Genomic DNA, 9,858 nt, shown 5'->3' with positions numbered 1-9,858 from the left:
TTTTTGTGAATTACGGGGATACTCCAGTAGCTTTCCATGATTTTTATTGTGTGTAAACAATTTTTTTAATGACTTTTGCTGCTTGTTTAAACTAGTTATTTAAAATGAGTTGTATGGAGCTAATAATATGCCAATACTATCTGAATTTGAATTGTAATAATTTAATTATTGACAATTGTAATTTAATAAATCTGAATTTTTTATGGCGTTAAAAATAGTTTTGAAATAGAATTCATAACTTGAATATTAAACATCTGAAATGTAAGAAAAATTAATTTTCAAGGCTGTATATTTTTATAGAATCAAACTTCAGATTTTTTGTGTTCTGAAGTCCTGCAGATACTCATTTTGTAAAAATACAGTTTCAAATTTTCAAGAGGAACAAATTCAGAACATCAAATTCAATATTCTAAACTTCAAAACCAGAAATTCCGATTGTGAAATTCAGATTCAGCAGAAAGTAGGTCAGGGGTGATCAACAGGGAAGAATAGACGATCAAACTAAATCAAACTAAGAACCACTCATCCCTGCTTGATTCATGGTTATGGATGAATTAAAAGGTGCAAATATAAGGGTGGGGGTGGTTTTGGAAATAGGTCAAGATTAATGTTTTTTATCCACATATAACCTAATTAAACTCATAAGTATTTTAGTCTTGAAGTATGTGGAATGCTGCTTTCGGTTTCGGGTCACATAAAACAAACATTATGTTTTAACACCTCTTATGTTGTTACCATTTGAAACAAAGTTTTAAGCACTTAACAAATGAGGTTAACAAAGAAATCTCTGAGTGATTAATTCATAAAGACTCAATTCATTTGTAAATGAGCCGATTCCAACACATTTGAATGAACAATTCGGTGACAGACACGAGATTGGTGCCCCCCCATTGGACATTTTGGTTTTAATGTATTTTAGGCAAAAAAATATGTAATATTTTTAAATATATGGAAACATCTGATCATTCAAATAAAAATTAATATAATGTTAAATATGACATCTTAAATGTGAATAGATGATATTTAAAGAGACAGCATTTCAGTGTTCATAATGGGCTTTGGGCAAACATATTATCAAAATGTTCCTTAAATACTATACTAAATGCTATGATGTACTACAGAATATTGTACAAATAGCATCTTATATATAGTGATGAAGAAGTGTATGCATGCAAATATGTCATTTACCACAGTTTTAAAATGCTGGGACAGTTTGAAATGCACCTGGAAAGAGCTTGAAAAGTTCTTAAATTTGACTTTGGAAAAGGTGTATGAGCTCTGTGTCCTCTAAATAACCCATCAGATGTTACAGTATAGGTCAGTATGATACAGAAATTCTTATCTTGAAAATATTAAACTGTATTTTTACAAACTGGATATCAGCAGATTAGGAATTCAGAACACAAAAAAAATCTGAAGTTTGAAAATGCGGTCTACCAAAAAATCTGCCTTGAAAAATTCAGTTGTCTTACATTTCTCATGTTCAATCAGTTATGAAATGTTATGAAATTCAAATTAAGAAATTAAAATTCAAAATAATTTTTTACGGCAAATAAAACTCAGATTTATTAAATTACAATTGTCAATAATTCAAATTAACACAATTCAAATTCTGATTGTTTTGGCATATTATTAGCTCCATAGCGTTGAAACTACTTAATGTAAAATGAGTTGAAACAACATAATTCTTAAGTGTTTTGTGACAATTTAATTGTTTTGTTCAATCCACTTAAATTTTTTACAACTATTAAGTTAACTTAATCGGTATGTGTTGGGACAACATAAAGGAATTGTGTGGAACCCAGCATGTTTTACATTGTACCCCAACCCTAATCCCAACCCTAACAGGAAACGGTGAACTTTTACTTTTTAGAGGACAAAACCAACTAATTTTGTATGATTTATAAGCCTTTCAAAAATGGTGACATGGGCAACGTCCTCGTAATTCACCTTCTCTTGGTAATACCTATACCCATCTCATTATACAAATTAGTGTTCTAATATGTCACAAAACACACACACACACACACACACATCATGTCCAGCGCATAATCTGACGATGCTGTGCCAGAAACCAATTTAATGGGTGGATGACTCTTAACGTACCATTTTTTTTTACCGATGACAGAAAATAGCTTCTCTCTTGGGGGTCATATGTCTGCAATTTTCAAAAAGTAGTAAAAAGCCTGGCTAAGAGAGGTTTTTTTTTTTTTTTTTTTTGCTGGGATGTTGCTTTGGATCACACTTCTTAAAGTTATCCAGCTGTGAGAATACATGTTGAGCATTGAGCTGTGGGTTTGGCAGAAAATGCCTGTACTTTCTGATATTTTCGACCTGGTGGATAGTCTTCTCAAAGATTTATTCGAATAATGTTCAAAAATAATAATAAAAATACCAATGTCAACACCATGCTTCATTTGAGAGCTGATGGCATTGACTTTCACTGTGGAGCCACTTCCCCTATGTTCCTGCTGGATTTGATGGATGCATAATGTGTGCCCTCGGGGACTGACTTATCTGCTCGTGTGGCATTGAAGCTGATGGGCTGTGGCTCCACATCACACATAATGGCAGATCACCACTGTCATTCACTCGGTTTATATCTGGTGCTCACAATCTCCAATCTGAAGAGTCTCTTATATTGCTTTTATACAGTAGGTTTATGAGCATGATTGTAATTTGAATGTTAAAGACTAACCTGTAGCAACAACTGTGTTGAAGCTCAACACCTGTCCAAATATACTATTATAGTCTTAGCCTCAGATGACTACAAATATTTTAAAACTGGAATGGATGCATCATGCACTTGAAAACTTTGTAAATGGTTTGGCAGGAAGAGGAAACAAACACAACACAGGACTGCGGAGTTACAAGCAAAAGTCCGGAAAGGTGATTTATTTACAGGAGTACTCGCCACAGCCATCCTAGCGTCGTCCTGGATCAAACCGCAATCCTGTTATAAGAGAGAGGAGATGTTAAGGTATGGTGGGGGGGAGGTGCTTACTAGATAGACCTGCCCATCGGGTCATAGTCTTGAAAGGGCGTCGGCATACCCATGGGTGGCCCCGGCTCGATGTTGGACTTTAAAGTGGAAGTCCTGGAACTAGGACTAGGAACGCTAGGAACCACCTAGTGATGCAGGCGTTGGTGTCTTTAACTGCCGCCGTCCACTGCAGGGGAGCATGGTCCATCACCAGGGTGATGGATCGTCCTATAAGATATTATTTCAGCTCCAGGACTGCCCTCTTTATAGCCAGGGCTTCCTTCTCGATGGCCGCGTATCTCGTCTCTGCAGGGGACAACTTTTGACTCAAGTATACAACTGGGTGCTTCTCTCCATCGTGGATTTGTGATAGTGCCGCACTCAGTCAGAAATGTCAGTCTGGAGGATTAAGGAGCAGCCAAAATCAGGTGCATGCAGTACAGGGGAAGATGTCAGAGCCTCTTTCAGTCTCAGGATAGTCAGTTTTGTTGCTGGGATCTACGAGATCTTCTCTGGCTGCCCCTTCTTTGTCAGGGCTGGCTATGGATGAGAAATTTGGGATAAAACATTGATAGTAGCAATTGTAGATAAAAAGGCACGTACCTTGGATTTTGTGGTGGGTCACTTGTCTTCTGGACTGCTTAGACTTTCGATTGCTGTGGCTGGATCAGCCCCCGACCAATGTGGTATCCCAGGTTCTTTGCCTCTGCCAGCTCGAGATAACATTTCTTGGGGTTGGCTGTGAGTACAGACCGCTGGAGTTCCTGGAGCACCCTCCACAGAAGGGTAAGGTGTTCCTCCCAACACCTCGAGTGGATTACCACGTCATCCAGGTAGGCGGCTGCATATGTTTGGTGGGGTCTTATCAGAATGTCCATCATTCTCTGAAACATGGCTGGAGCCTCATGCAGCCTGAAGGGAAGGACCTGGTAGTGGCAGTGGCCCCCAGGGATGGTAAATGCAGTCGTTTCTTTGGCTTGTTGTGGAAGGGTTACCTGCCAGTATCCTTTTGTGAGGTCTTTTGTGGTGATTCCTGATAGAGTGCAGTGACCGTAATTATGGCTCTCTGCCGACATTGGAGAGGAGTATTCACCACAATGATCAGAGAGGACAATTGGACATCTTATATACACGAGGATCTTAATTTAGTTTGTAATATGATTTAACTGAATATGAAATGTGTTCTGAAATACCTAGTTTCCACTAAGCATACATTACGGTTCATTATGAGTCACCCTAATCAGGCTCCCATATCCACTGCCAATGATACCGTTTTTATAGGCATGGTGTACAGCAGAAAGAATAAAGCATGTGAGAAGCACTTCTAACTTTTCTCACAATAAAGGTGTTATATAGCCTGCAAATTCTTATGTACACTACCTGACAAAGTCCTGTCGCCTAGCCAATTTTAGGAACACAAATAATAACTTTTTTTACCAAAATAAAATAGATCATGCCTTGATTTATGCTTATTTAACTAGGACAGTAAGGTCTGATTTTGCTTAGACAAAAGTCAAAATATAAAGTCATGGTGCAGTGGAAAAAGAATTAATATTGTGTTCGACTCCCATCAGCTTGGAGGACTGCATCCATACATCTCTGAATGACTCAACTTATTAATAAAGTCATCTGGAATGGAAAGGAAAGCGTTCTACCAGGACTCCCAGAGTTCATCAAGATTCTTTGAATCCATCTTCAATGCCTCCTCCTTCATCTTACCCCAGACATGCTCAGTAATGTTCATACTGGTGACTGGGCTGGCCAATCCTGTAGCACCTTGACCTACTTTGCTTTCAGGAACTTTGATATGGAGGCTGAAGTATAAGAAGGAGTGCTATCCTGCTGTAGAATTTGACCTCTCCTGTGGTTTGTAATGTAATGGGCAGCACAAATGTCTTGATACCTCAGGCTGTTGATGTTGCCATCCACTCTGCAGATCTCTTGCACACCCCCATACTGAATGTAAGCCCAAACCATAATTTTTCTTTTACCAAACTTGACTGATTTTTCTGAGAATCTTGAGTCCATACAGGTTCCAATAGGTCTTCTGCAATTCAATTCATCTCACCTTTATTTCTATAGCGCTTTTACAATGTAGATTGTGTCAAAGCAGCTTCACATAGAAGATTATAGTAAATTGAAACAGTGTAGTTCAGTTTTCAGTGTTTAAGTTCAGTTCAGTTTAGCTCAGTTCAGTGTGGTTTATATACACTACTGAGAGTCCAAACACTGAAGAGCAAATCCATCAATGTGCACCAACTGGCGAAATCGAATAATCTCCTATGGCCAAACGTCTTGTGCAGAGCTGCAGTCTAGGCGGCGGAGGCTGGAAGCTGGACCTCAGTGAAGACTTATATATCCCTGGAGCATCACAGGAATCAGTCTCATGCTCTACACCCCTCCATGACCACCACAGCACCTGATCAGGATACGGCCTGGTCAATTATATGAAAACCTTGGGATCATCTCGTCGCTGGTCTTGGATCAAATCAGTGGCGCTGCATAGTCTGAGCGCCTCGGGATGAGTAGCCCCAGGTGGAAATAGAGAATAAAGAGAATAATTAGCATAGCTGCTGTTCATAGTGTATATAAACAAGATGCAAAAACCTGTGTGGAGCACATTCATGTATAATACCGCTAAGTGATGCGCATGCATCGTATGCTTTACTAAAACTTTTTAATCTAGTTTTGAATTGGGAGAGTGTTGTCTGAGCCTCGGACATTATCAGAAAGGCCTATTCCAGAGTTTAGGAGCCATAAATGAGAAGGCTCAACCTCCTGTACTTTGCTATTCTAGGTATACCAGAAGCCCTGAGTTTTGAGATCTTAAAGAGCGGGGTTGGATTGTAGCAAGAAGAAGGTTGGTAGATAAACAGGAGCTAGATATTTAAAGCTTTATATGTTAGAATTAATATTTTAAATTCAATATGAAACTTAACAGGCAGCCAGTGTAAGGAGGATAAGTTTCTGCAGTAGTTGTGATGATTGGGATGCAGTTCAACAGATGATTCTTCAGAAAAATTATCTTCTGCCACTTTTCCAAATGATCAACTAGAAGTCAAGTTATTATTTGTTGCTTTTACAACTGAGATCGACGACAAGATTTTTGTCAGGTAGTGTATAATGTTAATTACTAACTTTCTTTGAACAGGATTTAATTGGAGCTGCAGTTATGCTAATGGAAATTAATATTAGTAATAAAAAAAAGTATATGAACCCAGTTAGAGACCTTATGTTCTTTGAAATTTCACCAGTTTTAACTAATATACAAACCTCTAATTGTATATTTATCTTAACCAGGAACTGTACCCTTTTTTATAAAAGTAATTTTTTCATCCAAATTCTTGTAACATTCCAAAAGTCGAGGACAGAAATCAGTTAAAAATTTTAATCAGATTTTAATCAGATTAAAATCAGTTTATTCATGTTTTAAGTTGCTGAAATGATTCTTTGCTCGTTTTAAGCTTCACTCTCACGTTTGTCCGAGTGTGAGAAGTGCTTCAACCTAATCATATGTATTGGTGAACTTACTGTAAATGCCAACATAGACAACAATTGAGGACATACAGCAGATTATGTTCTTACTTTCTTGGCATGTGGCTGTTTGTCACAAGATGATTGATGAACAATTTATGAAGATGAACTTCGATCACTTTGGTTATTATGGTGTTTTGGCTGTGTATTGAAAAATGGCCACTTTCTTTGTTGTTTTGCTTGCTTGTTGCTCACTATGACTACTCCTGTAAACCAATAGCATTCAGCTGTGAGTCTAGTGGTACTAGGCATGGGCTGGTATAAGATTCTGATGATATGATAATCTTAGATAAAGATATCACTTGTGGTTACTGCTCTAAAATATATTCTTTTTAAATGTCTGGGAAAAAACAACAAACTTTTTTCCCCTTTGACAACAATAACAAACAAAACCCCAGGGGCCCGCCACTCTCCCTGGTGGCAGTTTGGGCTCTTGAGTGCCCCTTGCCCTTCAGCTACAAGTTCTGTGACCCCAGCAGGGTGCCCCAGGGGCCAGCCACTCTCCCTGGGTTGCAGTTTGGGCTCTTGAGCACCCCTTTTCCTCCAGCTGCAGGGTTCTGTGGCCCAGTGGGCTGACCCAGGGGCCAGCTACTGTCCCTGGGTTGCAGTTTGGGCTCTTGAGGGCCTCTTGCCATACAGCTGCAGGGTCAGTGACCCCAGCAGGCTGCTCTGGGGCCTGCCACTCTCCCTGGGTTGCAGTTTGGCTTTTAAGGGCCCCTTGCCCTTCAGCTGCAGGGTCTCTGACCCCAGCAGGTTGCCCCAGGGTCCACCCACTCTCCCTGGGTTGCAGTTTGGGCTCTTGAGGGCCCCTTGTCCTCCAGCTGAAGGGTCTGTGACCCCAGCAGGCTGCCCCAGGGGCCAGCTACTGTCCCTGGGTGGCAGTTTGGGCTCTTGGAGGGCCCCTTGTCCTCCAGCTGAAGGGTCTGTGACCCCAGCAGGCTGCCCCAGGGGCCAGCTACTGTCCCTGGGTGGCAGTTTGGGCTCTGGAGGGCCCCTTGTCCTCCAGCTGAAGGGTCTGTGACCCCAGTAGGCTGCCCCAGGGGCCAGCTACTGTCCCTGGGTGGCAGTTTGGGCTCTTGGAGGGCCCCTTGTCCTCCAGCTGAAGGGTCTGTGACCCCAGCAGGGCTGCCCCAGGGGCCAGCTACTGTCCCTGGGTGGCAGTTTGGGCTCTTGGAGGGCCCCTTGTCCTCCAGCTGAAGGGTCTGTGACCCCAGTAGGCTGCCCCAGGGGCCAGCTACTGTCCCTGGGTGGCAGTTTGGGCTCTTGGGGGCCCCTTGTCCTCCAGCTGAAGGGTCTGTGACCCCAGCAGGCTGCCCCAGGGGCCAGCTACTGTCCCTGGGTGGCAGTTTGGGCTCTTGGAGGGCCCCTTGTCCTCCAGCTGAAGGGTCTGTGACCCCAGCAGGCTGCCCCAGGGGCCAGCTACTGTCCCTGGGTGGCAGTTTGGGCTCTTGGAGGGCCCCTTGTCCTCCAGCTGAAGGGTCTGTGACCCCAGCAGGGCTGCCCCAGGGGCCAGCTACTGTCCCTGGGTGGCAGTTTGGGCTCTTGGAGGGCCCCTTGTCCTCCAGCTGAAGGGTCTGTGACCCCAGCAGGCTGCCCCAGGGGCCAGCTACTGTCCCTGGGTGGCAGTTTGGGCTCTTGGAGGGCCCCTTGTCCTCCAGCTGAAGGGTCTGTGACCCCAGCAGGCTGCCCCAGGGGCCAGCTACTGTCCCTGGGTGGCAGTTTGGGCTCTTGGAGGGCCCCTTGTCCTCCAGCTGAAGGGTCTGTGACCCCAGGCAGGCTGCCCCAGGGGCCAGCTACTGTCCCTGGGTGGCAGTTTGGGCTCTTGAGGGCCCCTTGTCCCTCAGCTGAAGGGTCTGTGACCCCAGCAGGCTGCCCCAGGGGCCAGCTACTGTCCCTGGGATGGCAGTTTGGGCTCTTGAGGGCCCCTTGTCCTCCAGCTGAAGGGTCTGTGACCCCATGCAGGCTGCCCCAGGGGCCAGCTACTGTCCCTGGGTGGCAGTTTGGGCTCTTGAGGGCCCCTTGTCCTCCAGCTGAAGGGTCTGTGACCCCAGCAGGCTGCCCCAGGGGCCAGCTACTGTCCCTGGGTGGCAGTTTGGGCTCTGGAGGGCCCCTTGTCCTCCAGCTGAAGGGTCTGTGACCCCAGCAGGCTGCCCCAGGGGCCAGCTACTGTCCCTGGGTGGCAGTTTGGGCTCTTGAGGGCCCCTTGTCCTCCAGCTGAAGGGTCTGTGACCCCAGTGGGCTGCCCCAGGGGCCAGCTACTGTCCCTGGGTGGCAGTTTGGGCTCTTGAGGGCCCCTTGTCCTCCAGCTGAAGGGTCTGTGACCCCAGCAGGCTGCCCCAGGGGCCAGCTACTGTCCCTGGGTGGCAGTTTGGGCTCTTGAGGGCCCCTTGTCCTCCAGCTGAAGGGTCTGTGACCCCAGCAGGCTGCCCCAGGGGCCAGCTACTGTCCCTGGGTGGCAGTTTGGGCTCTGGAGGGCCCCTTGTCCTCCAGCTGAAGGGTCTGTGACCCCAGCAGGCTGCCCCAGGGGCCAGCTACTGTCCCTGGGTGGCAGTTTGGGCTCTTGGAGGGCCCCTTGTCCTCCAGCTGAAGGGTCTGTGACCCCAGCAGGCTGCCCCAGGGGCCAGCTACTGTCCCTGGGTGGCAGTTTGGGCTCTTGGAGGGCCCCTTGTCCTCCAGCTGAAGGGTCTGTGACCCCAGCAGGGCTGCCCCAGGGGCCAGCTACTGTCCCTGGGTGGCAGTTTGGGCTCTTGGGGGCCCCTTGTCCTCCAGCTGAAGGGTCTGTGACCCCAGCAGGCTGCCCCAGGGGCCAGCTACTGTCCCTGGGTGGCAGTTTGGGCTCTGGAGGGCCCCTTGTCCTCCAGCTGAAGGGTCTGTGACCCCAGTGGGCTGCCCCAGGGGCCAGCTACTGTCCCTGGGTGGCAGTTTGGGCTCTTGGGGGCCCCTTGTCCTCCAGCTGAAGGGTCTGTGACCCCAGCAGGCTGCCCCAGGGGCCAGCTACTGTCCCTGGGTGGCAGTTTGGGCTCTTGAGGGCCCCTTGTCCTCCAGCTGAAGGGTCTGTGACCCCAGTGGGCTGCCCCAGGGGCCAGCTACTGTCCCTGGGTGGCAGTTTGGGCTCTGGAGGGCCCCTTGTCCTCCAGCTGAAGGGTCTGTGACCCCAGCAGGCTGCCCCAGGGGCCAGCTACTGTCCCTGGGTGGCAGTTTGGGCTCTTGAGGGCCCCTTGTCCTCCAGCTGAAGGGTCTGTGACCCCAGCAGGCTGCCCCAGGGGCCAGCTACTGTCCCTGGGTGGCAGTTTGGGCTCTTGGAGGGCCCCTTGTCCTCCAGCTGAAGGGTCTGTGACCCC

Source organism: Danio aesculapii, chromosome 5, assembly GCF_903798145.1.
Source record: "Danio aesculapii chromosome 5, fDanAes4.1, whole genome shotgun sequence".
In the NCBI taxonomy this organism is placed as follows: Eukaryota; Metazoa; Chordata; class Actinopteri; order Cypriniformes; family Danionidae; genus Danio; species Danio aesculapii.
This window is presented reverse-complemented; position numbering follows the sequence as displayed.